At 42.1% G+C, this 20,997-nt stretch overlaps 1 protein-coding gene across 15 annotated transcripts in view; it reads left to right on the forward strand.

Moving 5' to 3' along the window:
- Positions 1-20,997, forward strand: part of ZBTB20 (zinc finger and BTB domain containing 20) — a 473,676-nt gene that overhangs the window by 292,017 nt on the left and 160,662 nt on the right. The gene's annotated exons all lie outside the window — the stretch shown is intronic.

Below are 20,997 nucleotides of genomic sequence, written 5' to 3' on the forward strand. Positions count from 1 at the left end.
GAACCAACATATCTCACACAGGATATTAACTAGGCAGCATTCTTCTCACCCTTGTCTTGCTTTTTAGTGGCATGTATTCAGCAGGTGTATCCACAAGCTTGTCTGTGTGACACCCAGGGAGGCAGCCCCTCTTCAACTACTGCTGGTCACCTGTGACATACAGAGAAGCCCAGTCACCTTTTCCCTGGTTTCATGCCCAGTCTAAGTCCTGAGGACAGCACATAAAGGCTGGTGCTGAGCAGCCTTTCACTGAAATTGTCAGAGGCTTTGACATTAACTTCAGAACTGAGCTCACTGTCAAGTCACGTCCAACCCATATTAAAGTACTTGCTACTTCTTATAACCAGTAAGTAAAGTCATGTAAGATTTGGTGTCTTTACTCCCTGGCAATTTTTGCAAATATTTTTGTTGGTTTCAGTCCATGTGGGGTTGTCAGTCCCTCTGCCTGCTTCAGTTTCAGCCTGGAGTTTGACTAAGCCTGAAAACTTCAAGTGGAAGACGGACAAAACCTTGGAGTTCCATCTGGTTTTGCATTAGAACCATAAAGAACTGTGAACTCCTCTTTTTTCATATATAAACCCCCAACTTGACCGCAGACGTTTTTCAGTGCTGAGCAGCAAGGGTTAGCTGTTTCTCTTCATTCCCTGGTGCTGCAGACCTCTCTCTGAACTTGAACTAAATCACCAGCTCTCAACAAAACCCGCAATTAAGTTGGCTGATCCCTTCAGTAAAGAGTCTTACATACACATAGAAATAACCTTTACATACATCAAAGCCTCAATCCAAATGGTCCCAGCTTTTGACTAAATTGATGTTAAGATCCTAACTTGGCTGTTGCATCACCTTTCTGCAGTGTACTCAAAGCAGCTGACAGATCAGAACATCCCAAACTTTCAGGCAGTTCACATCACAGATAGAAACATAATGGATTTTTTTTTCTCTTCTCTGAATGGGCTATACTGAACGCCCACACACACTTTTGGGTCTGATCTTTGAAGCTTATCTCTGATTTACTTTCTCCCTCCAGGCAGTGTAAGTCTGAAAGACATAAGTACTTCTGAAATGGAAAGTTCTCAAAGCACAGTGCTAACTGTCTGAAACTTCAAACTTCTGCCTGTAACTTCAAACTTCTCCCTGTATAACACTTGTTCTCTGGATATACTGAAGTCAAGGGCTGTCACTCTGGCATCTTTCACCAAGAAGGAAAAACAATGTTTAATCTCTTTTTTAAGAGTCTCTGTGTGCTCTAAACGTCTCGATGTTTAAATTATTTCATTAACTTATTTATTCTTGAAGTCTCTCTGGTAGCGAAGGAACTTGTCTTTGCTGGTATTTATTTATAGCAATGTGGAAAAATTCGTCAGTCTTTCTTATTATGGTATAAGCTGCTTATTGACTGTAGGCCAAGGTTATAATGGTTTGTCTATGGTCTAAAATCATTAGGGTGAAAATCTGCAATTTCAAATCATATTCTAACTGTCTGTTTAAACATTTTAGGATGGTAAGATGATAAATTGTCTCATTAGCAGTAGCTTCTTTATCTACTGTGTCATAGTTTATCATAGTTGTTTAAAAAAAAAGAAAATTAATGCTCACAGTCATTCTTTCATACATGCACTGTTTGGTTCTAGCAGTAGCCATTTTAGTTACAGCATCCCTTCCAACTAGTAATCTCAAAATGCTCTGCATGCACTGCCAAGTTAAACCTCTCTTCTTTACCCGGAGATAAAGTGGGAAAGTTATCTTCCTTTGCCTGATGCAAGCAAGGAGAAAATGGTATTCTTTTGCTCATGTTCAAGCCGGCAGTTTATGCTTTTGTGAAAGAGAATATATATTTATGTAGTAGAATGAAAACTACTGTTTTCTGCACAACAATTGTTTGACGTGATATGCTTGTTGTTCTGTGAGTGTTAACTGCATCAGACAAGAACAAAGCACAGAAAAAGATGTAATGATAAAGGTAGGCAGGTTCATAGGTATTGGGATGCTTTAGAAGTACAAGAATTTAAGCAGTACCCAGAGACAATTTTTGCAATAAAAGTACATAAAAGCAACTGCCTTGTTTTGAGTACATTTCCCGTTTTAAGGTATTCTCAATTTGTTTTCTTATTTTTTATTTTAAGTCTCTCTTTTCTGAAAGTTGAACAACAGCTTGTTTGCCTGGGTAACAACATTGCAACAGCACTAATTTGCCTTCCTGTAACTCAGAAAAGAAAGTGAAACTTGATTTTGAATTAAGTCATTGGACGAGAAAAGTTAGGAAAGTAAAAGGGATTTGCAAGTTACTGAGGTAAAACAGCCACTAACCACAGATCTCTAATTATCAGCTGCAGTCATCCACAGCTGAAGGATAAAGAAATAGCAAGGCTCATGAACGGTAAGAGGAAGGGGTTTTTCTTCCTGTCCTGGGCTGAAAAGGGGAATGTATGGGTAACATAATGAAAATTGAGAGAAATGGAATAGGCTTTGGGAGACCTGAATCTGTATCCCAAATGCATCGTTATGATCTTTATCTCTGTCTATTTCTCACTTACCCATCTGAAAAGCGGAATTTTTTTTCCCCGCCCTCACAGGGCTATTGATCAGGTTTAAGCAGGCTCAGGCATGCTTAGAAAATAAAAGTGCCTGTGAATGCAGCATGTAGATTCCCCCCATTGCTGCCTTATTTGTTTTTTCATCTTTGCAAGCTTCGAGTTCCTGGAACCGAGGCAAGTTCCAGAGCTAGCATGGGTCTGTGCTGCTGGCAAAACAAAGCAGGTGCAAATTACGGTGGAAATGAAATAGCTGGTGCTTTGAGGTGGTGGAGTGCCCAGTTCACCTCAGGGTATATGTCTGCGTTCACAAAACATGACTATCACGCATACCCTGATTCATTAGAAGTGTTATCCGGCAAACAAGAAGCCTAATCATATTTTAGTGGGAACATTCTTATGATAAACTCTGCTTTAGTGAAACTCTGCGTATAGTGCAATTTCTTCTGGCCGTGTGTATTACACAGTGAAGAAAAGCTACCCCGCTGCGTATCAGAAGGCTATAATTTCATTTAGGGGTTCTATTGACATCATAAACTGCAAGAGCAGAGCTCAAGTGGCTATTTAAGTCATAGGAACTTCAGAGTGAAATTACTGCCTGGCAGCAACTGGCCCTCCCCCCACGGGCCCCCATGTTCGTTCTTCATGTTTTCATCCCTCTGCCTATAAATAATAAATCTCTTCAGTGGCTTCGGAAGAGAGCATTTCCAAAATACTGGCGTTATCTGCCACCCTCTCTGTCTGCAGCATGTTCCCAGCAGGCAGGGGAAGGAGAGGGAGCCTCAAGCCAAGGTGGGAGATGCCCAGGGATAGACACTGCTCCCCTCCAGCTCCGGAGGCGCTTGCTGGCTGTGAGCAGCGAGAGGTGAATACAGCCGTGCCTGCTAGTGAGGCTGTTTGTTGCCATCATAGCTGACATGCCTGACCTTTCCCACTCCTAAGCTGTAGCTATCCACCCTGGCGCGTGTGAAGATAAATGCTCTGTGCCACCTGCGATCCGCAGGGCTACAGCACATCTCCTGTTTATTCCCTGCCTGGCTGGAAGCGCTGCCTGCAGCCCCAGGGCAGCCCTGCTGCTGGGGGAGCAGGAGACAGGGTGGGTGAGGGGAGAGGGCTTGGCACTGCCCCAGGTCTGTGCCTGGGAGAGAAGGGCTGACCTTCCCCATGGTGGGACCTGCTGCGGCTGAGTAGAAAAGAAAAATCCCCTTTTTTTTATTTTAGCATTTAAATAATGCGCAGGCAGCAGTCGCGTTGACAGAAGTTCGTATATTTCATCCATATGGACTTGTTTCAAGAAAAGAGTGAAGTCAGGGAGCATTTGCTTTTTATCAGGAAAGTGAGGTTAACAATTCATTAGAGCTTGTCAAGAAACCTCAAATTCAAGCCAGGCATAGGAAGAAACTTTCAGTGGGACAATGGATAAGAATCACTAGTTTTGTGTGCCATAGATACCCAGCACAGGCATTTTAGTTTGCCTATCTGAAAACCAATGCATCTCAAGTTCATGTAAATGTTTAATTTCCCTTGTCCTCATCTTTTTTCCAGATAGTGGGAAAGAGCTATTTTTTGTACTCACTGTTTTCAAGACCTTGGGGTACAAAATAGGTGTTAAATTACCAGTGGGAACACAATTAATATTTATGTCTTTTCTCTGAACTGGTTTGTCCCTTCTTAAATTTCATTTAACAGAATGATGGTCCACAATGTTAAATTTTAAAAAGTGCTCCGTTATAATATTAGTATTTCCATTCTTCATAATGAAAACTTTCTTTTGCTTTTCAACCTAGATTTTGCCTGGAAAAGCAATTAAATCATTGCCTCTGCTTCCTCACTGCCACCATCTTGTGATTCCTGAGACAGTGGTACAGCTTAAGTGAAACAGCAGCTTTGAAATTCAATAAACAAGGTTTAAATAGCTATCAGACATGGCAGTCTGCAGTAGTAGGGGGGAACTTTTCTGGTGTGGAGGTAAGCTGTTCACACTTACATTTCATCTGACCTGGCACACTAGTGAGTCTGGATAGGCAGTCCTGGAGAATTATCCTGGAAAATATACCTTCAATGTTCTCCATGAGTCTGCAAGAGCAGCTCACACACAGTGCAAACAGCAGAAGTGAATGTTGAGCTCCACGTTGCTGGCTCTGGGGGTTGGGATGCAGGTATCAGTAGCATCTGTGCTCTTTCTGCTGCTGTCCTGGGAAGCTCTAGCCTGGTCTTTTTGTGCTATTCCTTACCCACTTCCCTCTGCTCTAGGGACTTCTGAACCTTGTTATGACTGAAGTTACTATGCTGGCTGTGTGCATGCTCCAAGTGAGAAAAAAATGAAGTCCACAAACTGTGGATAACAGCAGACCCCACAGTACAGTGAAATCAAAATAGGGTGTTGTGTGCCAAAACACGAAGTTCTCATGGTCCTTATCTCTGTCTGAAATAACTGGAAGTGGTTACAGTTTCCTTCATTTAGTATAACTGGATGTATTGAGGGCTGAGTATCTTCAGTGAGATATTAACTGCATGATGGCATGCATCCTAATTTCAGGACGTGATGTCCTGGCATGAAGATAGAGTAGCCTATTGTCCCACTGAGTCTTGAGTGCCTGAAATCTAAAGCTATGTTACTGTGTTGGTGTCTGTCCAACAAAGATGTGTGTTCTACTTGTACCATGTGGAAAAATGAATAAAATATCTAAAGTTAAAAAACAATTCATAAACACCATATGCACATACATACTGCATGCACAACTTCTCTTTGAAAATATTACAATGGGACACCCTTCCAGATTCTGGTTGTAAAAGACTGTAACAATTTCTTCTACAGGTTTTTAGTCAAAAAATACTGCAACAGTCTGTTTTCTTTCAAATCAGCGAAAGTATGGTAGAATAGAAACTGTTCTTTAAAATGAAGTATCGATCTGTCTGTCTAACATACAGTTCTTCCAAAGCTGCTGCCCTCTTGAATTGTAGGTGCCAAAAACTAATTCACACTTGGGGATACTGAGGCAGAGATGGGTGAAGTGACTAATCTAACACTGTGTCCTCATGGAGCCCATCTGACTCTGAGTCCCCTGGCATAGCTGCTCTGATTAACTCGCCAGAAGGGCTGCTGGTGCCTGTGTGTGCATGTGGGAGTGGAGGACTCTGCAGGTCCCTGTGCAACCCAAAACCCAATGCTGTGGGTTGAAACTTGCTGTTGGGAGCCAGAGCCTCTCAGAGTGATGGCACCTGGCCCTAGGGGACCACAGGGACTGGTCCCAGCTCTAATGAACTGAATTTATTGAATTTATTGTTGCATGTATCTTCCAGGGAAGGCATAATCGTTTCTGCTGAATGTCTGGCTCAACAAAAAAAAAAAAACAACCACCCAACCAAAAAACCACAGAGAGAGGCTTGAGTGCTCTTCTAGTCCCATCTCCTGTTTGCTATAGAGCAATACCATCGTTTGTTTTGCTGGCATAGTGCTGCAGTGTCTTTGCAAAACTGGAGAGAAGTTGTGGCACTGGGTTAGAAATGAGACAGATGACATTGCTGCAGCAGGGAAAGAGCAGAAGATATCTGACATGCTTTTTCTTCCCAACCCTAATATCTGCACCTGGGTTTAATCTTAGATAGGATCACTGAGGGAAATTGTGGTTGGCAAATTTTACTTTTTAATGCCTTAAAATGACCTGTGATGTATTAGGCTCAGCAGAGACACTCTGCATCATGACTTCGTTGTGAGATTTCCTGCTTCCAGTAGATTGAGGGGTGCTGATGGAACCACTTCATCCCTATTGCTGCTGTCAGTGTATGGTACCCTGCCTTGCAGCTACAGCTGTTTTTACTTTAGAAATGTTAGTATTCTGTCTGATATTGTATCGATGAGACTTGCTGCTCCATAAAATTGACTGCTCTGTAGAGCAAAGACACAAGTCCAAGGGCAAGCTGAGTCATTGGCTGTATTTGGATGTTTTCACATACTTTTGTGGGGAAAAGATGTATACCTGACAGGAGGAAGGCTAATTCTTCTCTGTCAGTCAGTGCAAGGCAGAAGGTTTAGTGAGAAGAGATCAGATGGGCTTGAATGAATTTTGTAATTCTGAACGTATCTAGGAAATAGAACTGAATGATGTATAGAGAACTTCTCTGTCAGTGTGGAAAATTAGAGATTTGAACAAGATGAGTTTAATACTGAAATGAAATGAGAAGAAGTTTATGATTAATAGGGTCTGGCAGAGACAGCATAGTTATATATAATTTTGGAGACTTAGGAAATGATCCTTGGGTAGATGTGGGTCTGAGGGTTTAAGAGGAGAGGGGAAGAGTGGCCCCACAGGGAAACCCAGGTGTTTCATTTCTTTTCAGAGAAAGACCCAAAAGTTTAACACAGCAGGCATGAAATGGAAGAGGTAAATCTTTAATTTCAGAAATTCAGAGCATCTTTTAAAATACTTTACAAGGTTGAAAAGATAAATTAGGAATAAAGTATGTGTCGAGCTGAAACAGGATTTTGGTTCATCTCATCTTTATTTCTGCTTCTGAAGCAACTACCATCAGTTGTTTCAGGGCAAGGTGTTTTCCTGCAGGATACTTTCCTTCCAACTGAGCAGTACTGACTGCTGGACATGGAGGCTAGGTTTTCTTATCCCTGTGATAACCAACCTGTGTTCTGAAAAATCACTTTGTTGCAGTCATTCATAAATGGCAAGATACACAGATAGATGAAATTTGTCTTGTCTTACATGGCTACAGATGCAGCTCATAATCATTAAAATTACTCATTGGCCTGTGAGGAAAACATAAAGAAAATTATTTTGTGGAAACTAACAGAAAAGGGTAAGATTCACAGCTCACTCATTATGTTCATTCTAGGCAAACAATTATCTGCTTTATTATATTCTAAGGAACTTTAGAAATTTGGGTTGTATTCTCCCCCCAAGACATGGTGAGGTTCTATATGTTTTACCTTGTATGCTCCTATTTGGAAATTTTCCTTCAGAGTGACAATTATTTCTCCTGTGAACACCTTTATATTTTTTCCCTGAGTAAGGGAAAAGCCATGTTCCCATACCGATGTTTTCTGACTTACAATTATCCATGTAAAGTCAGCAAACATGGAATAATTACTTCTAATGCAGACTTTGCAATAAGCAGGTTTTATTAGAAATGGGGAAAGTGAAACTCAGGTCTTTGCCTGCCTTTCTCCAGAGCCCCATCCTAGTGCACTTTCCTTTAGGTGGCACTCCCACATTAACTTGTGTATGACCCAAACAGCTGTTTGTGATCTATCATCTGTCTCCTGAAATATGATGGAGAGACTTAGAAATTATATTAATAGTGGTGTCCACATCCTCTCTTCATTAAAAGTTGAAAATTGCTGTTCAAATATTTCATAATCAAAAATTAATCCCAGTCTACCTGTTCCAAATCATATATTACGCCCTCTGGGAATGAATCCCAAATCCCCGTTACAATTTGGATGCTCCCTCCTCTGGGTATTGATTACAAATTCTGGTTATTGTTCACATACTTTGTCATAGGGGGAATTAATCTCAAGTTCCCATCTACTGTTCTGGGACTGAAAGCTATCTATAATTAAGGTTTTTCTATTAAGTGGATATTGACGATGAGCTTTTCAGTCTACAGTTTTGGGGTTATCTTCTGGCAAGGAAACTCCGTCTGAGCTCGAGGAGAGATTCTTCATGCTGAGTATTCTGACCACCAGTTTTCATGCCACTGTGCTGCAGATATTTTGCAGGAGCCAGTGGCATAACTGGACCATTCTCGAATGTTGTTGTTGGGTAAGGAGATGCTAACATTTTCACAAGGGCTCGGCAAAGTGGAGCAAATAAACAGATGAATAAAACCAGAGGAGTTGCATCAGAAATGTAGAGGAAGATGCGAGCATGCAATTGTGAAGTGCTCTACAATTGAAAACCAGTTGCCTTATGAAATCATAACAATCTTAGGTATGTAGAAGGGAGGAATAATTTTCCCTCCTTTTCAGCAGTGGGTAGAATAAGAATGAAAATACTGTGGTGAGAGGTAGCAGTAGAAAAATACCAGAGAGACAATGTATTTTTGATATGTGAATCTGTGTTCCATCTGATTAGTTTCAGCAACTTTGACTACAAAACTAACTGCTGTTATTTCCAGCTAGATTCAGTTATTTTCCATATAATGATGCAAAGCACATAGAATTTTTTTTTAAAGTCTTCAGTTCCATAGCTGTGTCTGTGCCTGTTTCTTCACGGGTGGAAAATGGGATCAGAACAGCCCTGTTTTTCAGAGAATCTGGACTCTGGACCCAGGTTTTTGTGTTCAGACCCACCACTACTGCTAATAGACATGGTGTTTCCAGTGGCAACAGTTGTCTCATGTATTCTTTCACACTTTAGAAAAGATCCCCATTTCCTTTTTTCCCTCTCTTCTTTAGCAGTGGGCAGCCCTGCAACCTTTTGATCATACCGACTTTGTACGTTACATGACTGAACTCAGCTATGCCAAACATCCTTTTAGAAAGTTTGACATTTGTGCCATTTGAAAAAAGGGAGGGAGAGAGGAGGAGAGAGGGGGAAGAATGAATCCTGGCGGCTTCCTCCTGCCCTTTTGATTAAGAGTGCAGTAAGTCAGCAGAAGAGGTGGGACTTTTAACAAGGAGGGGGGTGTAAGCTGGTTGTGATCTGTGATGTATGCACAGACATGCACACGGAGGAAAGGAAAGGAAAAGACAGAAGATAGACAATCAGAAATTACTACAAGAAATTAACTGATTGATGGAAAGTTTATGGTGGCAGTCAAAGACACAAGATGAGACAAGGAAGATGGCCTGTGGTACTATCCTGGACCTGGTGGGGGACGTTGAACTGAAGAACTTCCAAGGTTCTCTGAAGACCTAATAATTTTAATGTTGTAACATATTTGTTCCTATTCATTACTTCGCAATTACTATTTTCTGTGCATATTGTAATATACGTTTTTCTGTTCTGTGATAAATTTTGTCCAATCATTATTACTTCCATTTCTTCTAAATTTTTGCCCACCTCTGCTGTCCCAGTCCCAGTCTTTGAGATGGTGCCAGTCCCAGTCTTTGAGAGTTTATGGAACTGGAATAGCTGTTCAAATGTTGGCATGCAAATGGAACAGGGACAAGGCTTATTAGATATTCTAGTATTTGCAAAAGAAGATAGAGGAGAAGGCTGTTGCATAAGTTTAGACAAGTCATAAGGCTTTGTTGTGTCTTCTTATTCAGTCCCTTTATTTAGTTAAAATGCCAGAGGTTCATTGGGGAAAAAAAAACATGTCCCAGCCTTGCAGTGAGTTAGAAAATTTCCCAGCTTGCTCCCTTCCCAATATATTCACTTAGAGTTTTGCTAATTTCTAGAAATTTTAGCTTCCTTTTTCTGCTCCTCCAGAAGAGACAAATCCCCCAAGGAAGTTTGGTTACTGCCTGCTGTGTGAGGCAGTCTTGGAGGAGAAAAATGTTTGCATCACCCAGGGATACACACCCCACTCCTGGAAAGAGGTGTGTCAGGCAAGCTCTGAAAGGAGCCTGCTGTGCCCCAGCACATATTCAAGGCATGAAGTCAGCCCAAGGGGCATCACTGTGTCTGCATCGCAGAAAGTCTGGGTAACCAGCCTTTGTGAGGGGCAGCTTCATAGCTTGGGCACTTGTGCCTCTCTGTGCACTTCAGGGATCATCCCAACCAACCCTCAGCTTCAGTCTTCTGACTGATCTCCACTGAGGTATATGAAGGCTTTTGTAACAGGGAATATTGATGTTTTTTACATCTTCCTTCAGTTTAATCAGTGCTGGCCTTTGCTGAAGATGTGATACTGGACTGAATGAAATACTGGGTTAGTGTTTTGTGATAGCTCCTCAGTTATTTTTTAAAGGGAGAGAGAGGGGAAGAAAGGAGAAAGGAAAAGGGCTATGTGAAGAGAAATAACAGGCTGGAATAGGCAGTAACATTAGACAGGCTCTTTAAAAGTCCGGAAAAAAAAGTACTGAGCGTTTTAAAGAAACTTTGCAATGATGTGTAAAATAGTTATCTGTATGAAAATCTATATTGATTTTCTTTTGCTTTGTTTGTATAGAAATTGTTCTCAGAATAGAAAGGCTTTGACATTTTGCCTTCTCCTGTACTTAATAAGTCCTTTGTGTCGTCCCCTCCTACACACACATGTGCTCTGTTTTCTCTCTGGCTATTGGCAAAGGATGGCTACTTGCTGCTTCATCCAGATCATTTGTAGAGCTGCAGGTAATGGATAATGGTGTTGGAGACCCTGCTGCAACTCAGGTGGTCATGGGATCTGTGGTTGGAGGGAGGACATGCTTTGGGTGGTGACATGAGTGGGTAGCACAAATGGCTGTCCTAGTCCGTGATACAATCAATTGCCAGATGTGCCAACCTACAGAAGTCTATTGGCTTTGGAAAACCAAAGACTCCTCTGTCATCAGGAGCTGGAGGTTGCCAACAAAATCCTTGCAGTTGTTTCCGCTTGGCTTCACACACAGAAAGGTAGCTTTGTTTTATGAAAAACGGGGTTTTTTTGCTTTGGCAAAGGTTGCCACAAATAATCTGACTGATAAGATGATGTGAAAACAAGCACCTCTTGAATACTGTATATGTTAGTCCCTGTTCTTACGGTAAGATTTTATAGATGCTGTGGAGAGCAAAGCCTCATGTGGCCAGAGACAGAGGGAACTTAGGAGGACAGTTTTCAGTTAAGAATTATTGGCTTTTCTGCAGCAATAATAATAGAATCATAGAAAGGTTTGGGTTTGAAGGAATCTTTAGATCACATAATTTCAACACTCCTGCCATGGGCAGGGATACCTTCTACTGGGCCAGGTTGCTCAAAGCCCCATCCAGCCTGGTCTTGAATGTTTTCAGGGATGGAGTATCCACAACATCTCTGGGCAACCAATGCCAGAGCCTTACCAGCTTCATCATAGAGAATTCTTCCTTATATCCAACTTAAATCTATGCTCTCTCAGTTTAAGGCCATTAGCCTTTGTCCTATCACTTTATGCCCTTGTAAAAAGGCCCTCACCATCTTTTTTGTCAGCCCTGTTTAGGTACCAGAAGGCTGCTCTAAGGTCTCCCCAGAGCTTCCTCTTCTCCAGGCTGAAGAACCCCAACTCTCTCAATCTGTCATCACAGAAGTGCTCCAGCTCTCTGAGCATCTTCATGGCCCTGCTACTGACTTGTGCCAGCAGAGTGGAAAACCACAGGGTCTTGCTGCTTGGCTTTTCTTAGAGCACTCCCTTTGCTTGTCAGGGTGCTCTGAGCTTCCCTGGATTTTCCTGCAGCAGGCCTGGCTCTTGTGGTGGCACCAGCTGCCATTTCCCAGTCCATGGTGTCAGACAGCTGTGCTTTTGAGGAGGAAGGAGGCAGCCAGCAAGGAGCTGGGGGTGTTGGTGCTCATGGCACTTGCTGTTACTGCACTGAAGACAAATCCTGCAGGACAGCCCAGGGTCAGGGCAGGCAGTAGAGCCCTGCAGGAATCTGTGCCTGTGGGAATGAGGGAGAAAATGGCTCATGGAGCCCCACTTACAAGTGACTCTGTGCAGAGGGACTCACTGAAGCTGTATTTTTAACGTGGTTGGGTATAAATGACCCATTTTTACCTCTGCATACATCATCTGCATCATCCCTTCACTTCCTTCCTCTTTAAGTGATGTGTTATGCATAGATTTGTCATTTACACTCCAACTGCATTTTGCATTATTACATTTTAATGATATTTGAAGTTCTTGCATACATATTTGAGTTCCTGATATAAATGAAAAAAGAGAAATAATCAGCATACTTGGTTTATCTGATGGCATAAAAATGTTCTATCATAACTTTGGCAATTTCTTGAGTAAGATCAAGCACAAGATCAAATACTAAGAGAGGATCCAAGTACATCTGTCTATCTCAATGTCTCTAAAGTTAGGGCTGTTCAAAGTCAACAGCTGAATTTTGCAGTTTGGCCCCATTTGTACCTCAGATAAAAAATATTTAACCAACTCTACCCCTTAAGCTTTGTAACTTGTGGTTTAGGTTAAAATGAAACTGAGGTCTGAGTGGTCCTTGACTCTCGTTGTTTGTTTTTTTTAATTGAACATCTCACATATTGGCTTTGTTTGAGGATGCTCTGCGTGATCCAGAGGGTCTAACCTCCTCCATCCCATATCTCATGCCGACTTACAATCTGTTATAATCTATTAGGAATCTTGAGGCTTGAGGGCAGAATTTTGTGTAGGGATAAAAGATGCTTTCATGTTGGTGCTATGGGATATTTTTTTTTTTTTTAATTCTTTCTCTCATTCTCCGTTTCATGAAAATTCATTAATCTGTGACATTTAAAGACTCTGTCTGAGAGGTGTCTGGAGCAGCGGCCGGCTGCATACATCAATAGTTTCTCAGAGTCTGGCACTCTGTCAATATTTGGGGGCCTCAGTAGCAGCACTTAAATGCACTGCCTGCCAGCCGTCACGCTCTTAGCGTGTCTGTAAGAGTCTGAGTGAGGGGATATTAGCACGTCGAGTCCTTTCACAACTGGCAACACTTTAGAGACAAACTGCTTGGTAGGTATCTCTCCTCTCCTCTCCCCTCCTGTTTTCTGGCATGTCTGCTTTGTTTATCTGATGTGATTTATGTATTTACACACAAATATGCATCCTGTGAGGAGGCATCGTAAATCCTGAGGCTAGAGGTGGTATTATGGCATAATCTATATAACAATGGAAATGGGCTGAAGCTGGATTTGGACCCAGAACCAGATTAAGCTTGGGTTGACTTCTGGGCCAGTTGAGTCAGGAACAGAGTTTTGTTTGGATTTCATGGTGCCAAAATCTTTAGAGTTCAGTTCCAAATAATGAGGATCTTGGACTAAAATATTACAGGAAGTGCTACTGTGGCAGTATTTCAACCAGCTCCAAACCAGAAGTGGAAAACAAGCCATTTCAAGACTTGGGTTCTATTCAAATCAAAACTGTTACAGCAGGTTCAGAATCCAGACCTTCTGTTCCTTTTTTAATCCTATCCCACTGCATAAATTGGATTCACAGCTGAATATTACTCTGGATTATCCATGAAACCTCCCTTTTCAAAGTTAAAAAAAAACAGGGAAGAAAAATGCAACATTTTATTTGTTTCTCTGGTGTAATGGGAAGTACAGTAAAATAAATTTGAATTCAAATTATGATGTTTATTGATATCCTCCTTCCCCCTTTTGTTTGGTTGGAACATTATGGCTGGAGAGCTATCCCTGTGTTTTCTGATACAGTCATGTTTATTTTCTCTTTACCCATTGTGCTTCATCTCTTGCTTATAATGTTGCTGGATAAGGCTCTGAAACCAGGTTGTCTAGCAAAGTGAAAGGCCACAGTGTCTACAAGTTTGCATTGGCTTTTTAGAGCTCAATTGTGGACAGAAATCAGGCCATGAAACTCTTTCTGAATCTTCCAGTTTCTAAGTCTCCTTAGAATACTGTTTTTGTCAACCTCCTTCATGCCATATATACCGAAAGGAGATGAAGGGATGGGTGCAAAGTAAGAGCCCCATTATGAATATTTTCCTAACTGAATTTTGGAAACAAATCCTTGGATGAATAAATCTGAGCTCAGAAGTTCTCTGAAACCACTTCCTTATCATTCCTACTTTGCAAGTCCAGTAACACCAGCCAGTGCTCCTCAGCTGTGAGTTCCAGCACATCCTTCAGTGCTAGCTTGAGTTGAAAACTTCTTCATCCTTTTCCAGTAATGTTCAGAAACCTTTTTTCAACAAACTTCCCCTAGTAGCACCTGCAAAAATTTGGCACGATAACAAAATAGACAAAATTATTGTGTTAGAGCTACCTTGCAAGAGTAAGTTGGCAACAAAAATAGCTAACTACCATTTCTCAATCACTTCTTAGCTTGTTTTAACTCTCTCTCATCTGCTGCCTTTATCTTGATTTTTCCCTTAATCCAACTACAGCTGCATCTGATCTCCATTTTCCTGTTTGTGTCTCAGAGCACCTGCAGTTATAGAGTATTTTGTCACCTGTTGGAAAAAAAGGAAAACCCTGTGAAAGTTTACAAATGTCTCTGTCGAGGCGGTGAGTAACAAGGGATGCATTTATCCCTCCTTCAGGCTGAGCAGCAGTGAGAAAATAAACAGGCTCAAGGCTTCTGTGAATACTGGAGATGCATCTGGCTAGATGGCAGCAATGGCCAATAAGTACAGTCAATCAAGAGGGAGGATGATTTATTGTTAATTGTGATAATTGCTCCTTTAGCATGGTGTGAGGGCATGCATGTGCTGAGGGGGGTGGCTCTGCAAGTGCTGCCCCTGGGCAGAGTGGGGTCACCTTGGCACAGCCATGGGACTGCAAAAGAGCAGTGGAATGGAGGGAAAAAGAGCACCTTGGCAGCAGCCCCAGGGATGGAGGGAACTAGCTTGAGGTTAAAACTGTTGTGGGACTCCAGGACGCTGGGGGCACTCATGATCAGACCCCTGTGGCAGGAATTACCACCCCATGTGCTCCACAGTTCCTTCCTTCTCAGTCTGTGCTTTGCAGTGCCTTTCACAGCCTCAGCAGAGGAACACACGAGCTTAGCGTAACCCACGCGCCTTTTGTACCCAGGGAGTACATCTCAAGGCATAATGGGGCACGTTTGAATTCTGTCCCCAGTGTTTTAAAAACGTGACTGATTTTATTGTCAGTGACAGCCAGGTATGCTCTGAGAAACCTCCCCACCCCCAGCCCGGCGTACATGGAGTATTTCAGTACATGGAAGTTGAAGAGTTCATAGCGTTGCAGTCCTTTCTGTTTCTGTGGTGTTCATTTTCCAACGAGCTCCAGTTGTCTTTCAGCTGGGTAAGCTGGCCTTGTGAGATGCATGGGGTCCCTAAAAGAGAGGCAGGCAGACCTCTTCCCTGCAGTCCCACAGGCTGTTTCCACCTCTCTGCAGATACTCAACTTGCATTTCCCATTGCTGCTGGTGACAATTGTGTGCCTGCACAGAGAATTTGAAGGTTGCCCGCGAGGCTTTCCACTTTTTCCAGCTCTTTCAATCCAGCTAGTCTTCCTTCCCTGGAGGGAGGAGAGGATTTGTCCCCAAATAATGGGGGTACAAAAGTGCTGAGGGGATCTTGGGTTTCAGGCTTCATTCATTACATGTCCCTGTTGGTTCCTGGTAGCTGTAAACGAGATGCTTTCTTTGAGTGCTGAAACTGATGAAGCAGGAAAAATCTAGGCTTGCTGTCCGTTCATATTTTACATCTATTAATAAGTAATTAATTAAAAAAGAAGCTGATGTTCCCATGATGGGCTGCTAAATATATGCGAGTGAAACTATTGGCATTAAAAAGAGATTTGACTGCAGTTGAGGAGTTATTTATATTTTAGTAAATCATATAGGCCCCAGTTGAGATGAGCAGTCTGTTGTTTTAGGCACTGTGCAGACACGCTGTAGGAGGTGCATGTAACCCCAGTGGGCTCAGAGACTGCAGAGGCAAAGTGTGGACAGAGATAAACCATAAAGAAATTAAATAATAACTCACCTTGGGTGCAAAGACAGGGGCTGAACCAAGAAGAGAAGGCAGATCCCTAGTTTCCCTTTTCTTTCATTAAGTCAAGGGCTGGTCACAATTCAGGTCTTAGATTTAAAACAGGGTAAAACTGTTGAGTTAAATGTTTCTTGCTGAAAGCTGCTCACCTCAGATATGGGTTAGCCAAAATTATGCAAAAAAACCCCCAAAAACGTCAGATATGTGTTAGCCAAAATTATGCAAAAAAACCCCAAAAAACCTAAGAAGAAAATTAAAAGTGTTGGAAAGCCAGAAGATTTTGCTTTGATATTTCTAAGCAAGGTTTCTGCTTTTGTTTTGAAAAGTAGTCAATTTTAATCGAAATATATTGAACACAAACAGAAAAACTAACCTATTTCATTAAACACAGAGGTGATTTTTGTTTGGGGTTTTTTTTTTTCCCCTTTCTGTGTTCTCAGTTTGGTCAGCTAGCCAAATAAATCAGTTATTTGCACAACTGTAGTTCTAATTAGAATGTTGGGCCCTGGGGATTTGGGCTATATATTTCAATACAGTACATATTTATAATAGCAAGTACCCTTCCTAGTACTCCATATATAATAATAGCAAGCAGTCCAGTGTGCTGGGGAGATGGGGGCACTAGGGAAGACCAAGTGCCTTTTAGCTCTTCAGATTTTTATTTTCAGTGGTAGTTGTATTTTGGAGGGTATTGCTTACAAGATGAAATTTGCATTTATTTGAGCAACTCACAAATGGGATTCACTGCAAAGCTATCATTAAAGGGAAGTAATGCAGAAGGAACAAAACATACGTTCTCAGCCAAGGCTGACATGTAGACACTTTCAGAGATCCTTGTGCCATAGGAAAAATGCTATGACTAAGGTCTGCCACGACCTCCCAAAATCCTGAAAACCAAACAGTTAGGTACAGGGGCTGCTCATAAAGGGCTGTGACTGTTCAGCTGTATTTTTGTCTATTTGCAGTGTTTCTCCCTTGCAAACAGTGTAGTCATTTCTGTGTGATCATTCCTGTCTAGAAGCAGTTTCCTCTTGTTCGAGTTCAGAGCTGCAGAACCCATTTTCTGTGAATGACTTCCAAGGGGGAGGACTCTGGCATCAGGTGCTTTTTGCTTGTCTGAATGTTGCCACTCTACTGTAGGTAGCTGGTAGGAACTGCAGGAGTCACTTCAAGTTTGCTGTATTTTACTCTTCCTATCTTGCTTTAACTGACATGATTTTGTGTTTTCTCCATTTACATGTGTCCATGAGCAAAAAAACCATAATTTTATTCAACATTATAACTGTGTTAGAGAAGCACTAATAGGATAGGCTGAAATGTTTTCTTCAGAGCCCAGCCAGCGTGGTATTCATCCTGCTCCTTTCTTGCAGAAGGGGCCCACAGCCTGAGCTCTGGTACCCAGGGCACTCTGCCACCCTGTCTGCAGTGCCTCGTGCTGTGATTTGGCAGTGGTGATGCTGCCTCCAGGTGATGTTCTCTGCAGTGTGCAGGGCCAAAGCTGGTTTTGGTACTGCTCCAGTCCCACTTGAAGGGCTCAGGTGTATTTCTCATATGATCTTTATGTAATGAGACAGACTTCTTCCTATGAACCTGTAGTGGGTTGGTGGGGAAGGAATATGCCTTAGGATTGCTAGGCTTTCAGTGCCAAGTCAGAAGTTATGGAAGTTACAAAATATTCGGAGTTGGGAGAGACCCACAAGGATCATCGAGTCCAGCTCTTAAGTGAATGACCCATACAGGGATTAAAGCCACAATCTTGGCATTATGAGCACTATGCTCTAACCAGCTGAGCTAATCTCAGGGTCAAGTCCTTGAAGATTAGGATCAGGCTTTCTAGCAGAGAATTCTTTACTTTTCACTTTCCTTTACTGAAGAATTGTCACTATAGAATGCACCCCTGCCAGTCTTGATCTGATAGATTTAATACTATCTGATGGTGAATAAAGCACTGAAACAGTTTGCTGAGAGAGGAGGTGTTGGGTACCCCATCCCTGGAAGTATTCAAGGGCAGGCTAGACAGAGCTCTGAGCAAGCTGATCTGGTTGAAGAGAGAGATCCCAGTTTATTCCAGCAGGGTTGGACTACATGACCTTTAAAGCTCCCTTCCAACTCAGATGATTCTATGATTCTGATCCTGTGGTAGGTAGCACAGGATTCAAGATGAAGGAGAATGTGGTAGGAAAAAACGTTAGATAAGGTGGGTGGGACTGGAGACTTGACTAGGGGAGCTGAAAGTATGCTGCAGTACACAGGAGGATGAGCAGACATTTTTACTGAGTACATATCATAGAATCATGCATATAGGGATCTGCCTTCATGAGTCTCTCTTTGTTCAGGAATTCTGCTGTTAGATTCCAGTGGTCCTAGTACTATACCCAGATATTCCCATGAGAAGAAACACAGGTCCTCCTGCTGATGCTGCCAGTGCTCTGGGGTAGAAAATGGTGGAAAAGTTAAATTTTTACTTCTGGTTTTTGCTGTTCTCTTTGTGTACTTACTGCTGCTGTACCAAGCAAAGGTTCATCTAGACCAGAGCTCAGGGTTACTTATTATCCTCATAATCCATTTCCTTTTGCCAACAGCAGTGGCTTATGTGGCTAAGTCAGAAGGGAATGCTCCCATCACAGGCAGCCTCTTTTCTATGATCTTCATTAAGCTTTGGGCCATTAACTCAAGATGCGTGATTATTTTGTTTGTTCGAACAGCAAGACAAGCAGAGTCTCCTCTGAGTGTTTCTTTCAAGCAAACCAGCATGACTGAAAACTGGGAGCTTGCCAGAAAATGTTACGTGAAATAGTAGTGGCAGGTTCATCTTAGTGTGGGCGGAGAGGGAGCGATGTACCCTCTCTTTTACTACTTCAAACATGCAGTGTCCATATGCCATAGTTGAGTTGGTTTATGGATGGAGTATGAAGGATACTACTCCATCTCCTTCGTGCAAACGCTGTGTGAGTGCTGTGGATTAGACAGTCTCAGGGATATGAGTATCAGCTGTTGCTGCAGTCCAAACACACAGCATCAATATTCAGTACGCTATAGACAGTGCCGTTTTTCTCCTTTATATTTAGTGTTAGTACACAGAGCCAAATACTAAAAGGGGGGTGGGTGGGTCACATGATTAAATTAATACCATTAATTATTTAGAAACAATCAAAGGAAATACAAGACATCTGGCTTTAAGCCCAAGCAACTCATGGCACTGCTGTTGCCTTGTAACCTCATCAGCTCTTAGTCCAGTCATCTCTCTTCTTTCATTATGAGCACAGGAGACACTTCCCCCCTACCCCCCTTCCCCACCCCTCTTTCCTGCCTCATTTCTGGCAGCTTGGAACACAGATCACAAGACTGAACTGTATAGTTTACTGATTTTGTGTGTATAAACTCTGATTAGTTCTGTGATGAAAAGGCATCCCCCCACATCCCCACGCTCTACAATAGTGTTTGATTAGCATTGTGTTGCAGCCATAGGTCACGTTTTTCTCTTCATCTTGATATTGGGAAGTAGCTGCTGTAGGAGGAAAAGACACTGTTGCTACTGTAGTGCTGAAAGTCATTAAACACTCTCGTTACAGTAGGCTGTGCACAACATACAGTGAGAGACAGTTCCTGCCCTGAAGAGGGGAGGCTCTACGTAGGCAGAAAAGCTGGAGCAGAAAGAACATCGCGGCGAATGGATGCGCTGTGATTCTGCAAGAGAACTGTGGCAGACCCTGTCCCCTGGCCTTGGCATTCACCTTCCCCTGGCTGAGGCCCCTGGCCTTATCCTTTGCAGCCATGGCCAGGCGTTTTTCATCTGAATAATTTTTCAGTGGAAGTGAAAATTTTTCTTGAAGTGAAAATTTTCTCGTGGAATAACAGTTTTACCCAAGAAAGGTAGAAATAAATATTTGCCAACTACTGGTTCTGAAAGACTCTTTATTCTTTTTTCCCCTCCTACTTCCAGTTGTTGAAGAAAAATTTCTGTTTTGGTTATCTGAGAAGTGTATTTTTGTGGAAAGACCTTCTCATGAGGAAAAAAGACCCCCTTGGCTGATTATTTCAACTTGGGAATAGAACATTTTGGGGGCCTTTTCCCTCAAGTGATTATATCATCATGATACAATAGTTCCATTTTCACTTCAGCTCAGTCTTCCTTAGTGTAGATGATTTAATACAATTTAATCATGAAGTTCTCATCTTCTGTAGGCAAATTAGTGTATACTACTTCCTGAAATGGTTTTGTTTGGCAAAGTTCTTGGTGGTCATTAGGATTCCACTTTTCTGTGCACTGGTGAATGTGGGCCCGTTTTGGTGACTAGCTGATGTGTTGGAGTCATTCTTATTGCATCTGTGTCTGTGGAGAAGCACTGACTTTCATTTTCTCTCTTTAATCTGAAGAGAGTAGATTCACTGACTGTTCTCTTAATGGTTGTTGAGAGTTGCTTTGAAGAACTCTTATTTTATGAAAAGGCATTGAGACTTCTGTCACAGTAAGCATCTCGAGACAGTCTTTACCTACTCCTGACTACTATTTTGAAGATGCACATCCCCAATTATCTGTGAAAAAGTATTGAAATATGCTTCCTTGGTTCTGGGAAGCTTGCTTTAGACTACTGCTCTCTATTATTTGTAGTATTCCATAGCCTACACTTGTCCTTGGGAAACGATGGCATCAGTTGAACATATTGGGTGTGATTTTTCAAAGTATGCAGTTACCCACATTTGGTTCCTTCTGCATTCAGTGTGTGTTAACACTACCTTCAACAAAGGCAGAGTTAGGCCTATGCAGAAGGCTTTAAAAACTGAAAAATGAAACCCACCTCTTGCACCCTGGGCTATTTGCAGGCAAGAACATATGTTGTGAGTGCTTCTGCTGCTTTTCAGGGTGTTTGTTAAAGGTGCTTAGATACTTCTCTGAGTAATGGAGTAGTTCATTTTGATACTATGATAGATTTGCTTCTTTC

This window comes from Lichenostomus cassidix, chromosome 1 (assembly GCF_008360975.1).
Source record: "Lichenostomus cassidix isolate B80296 chromosome 1, HeHo_3.0, whole genome shotgun sequence".
NCBI classification, from domain to species: Eukaryota; Metazoa; Chordata; class Aves; order Passeriformes; family Meliphagidae; genus Lichenostomus; species Lichenostomus cassidix.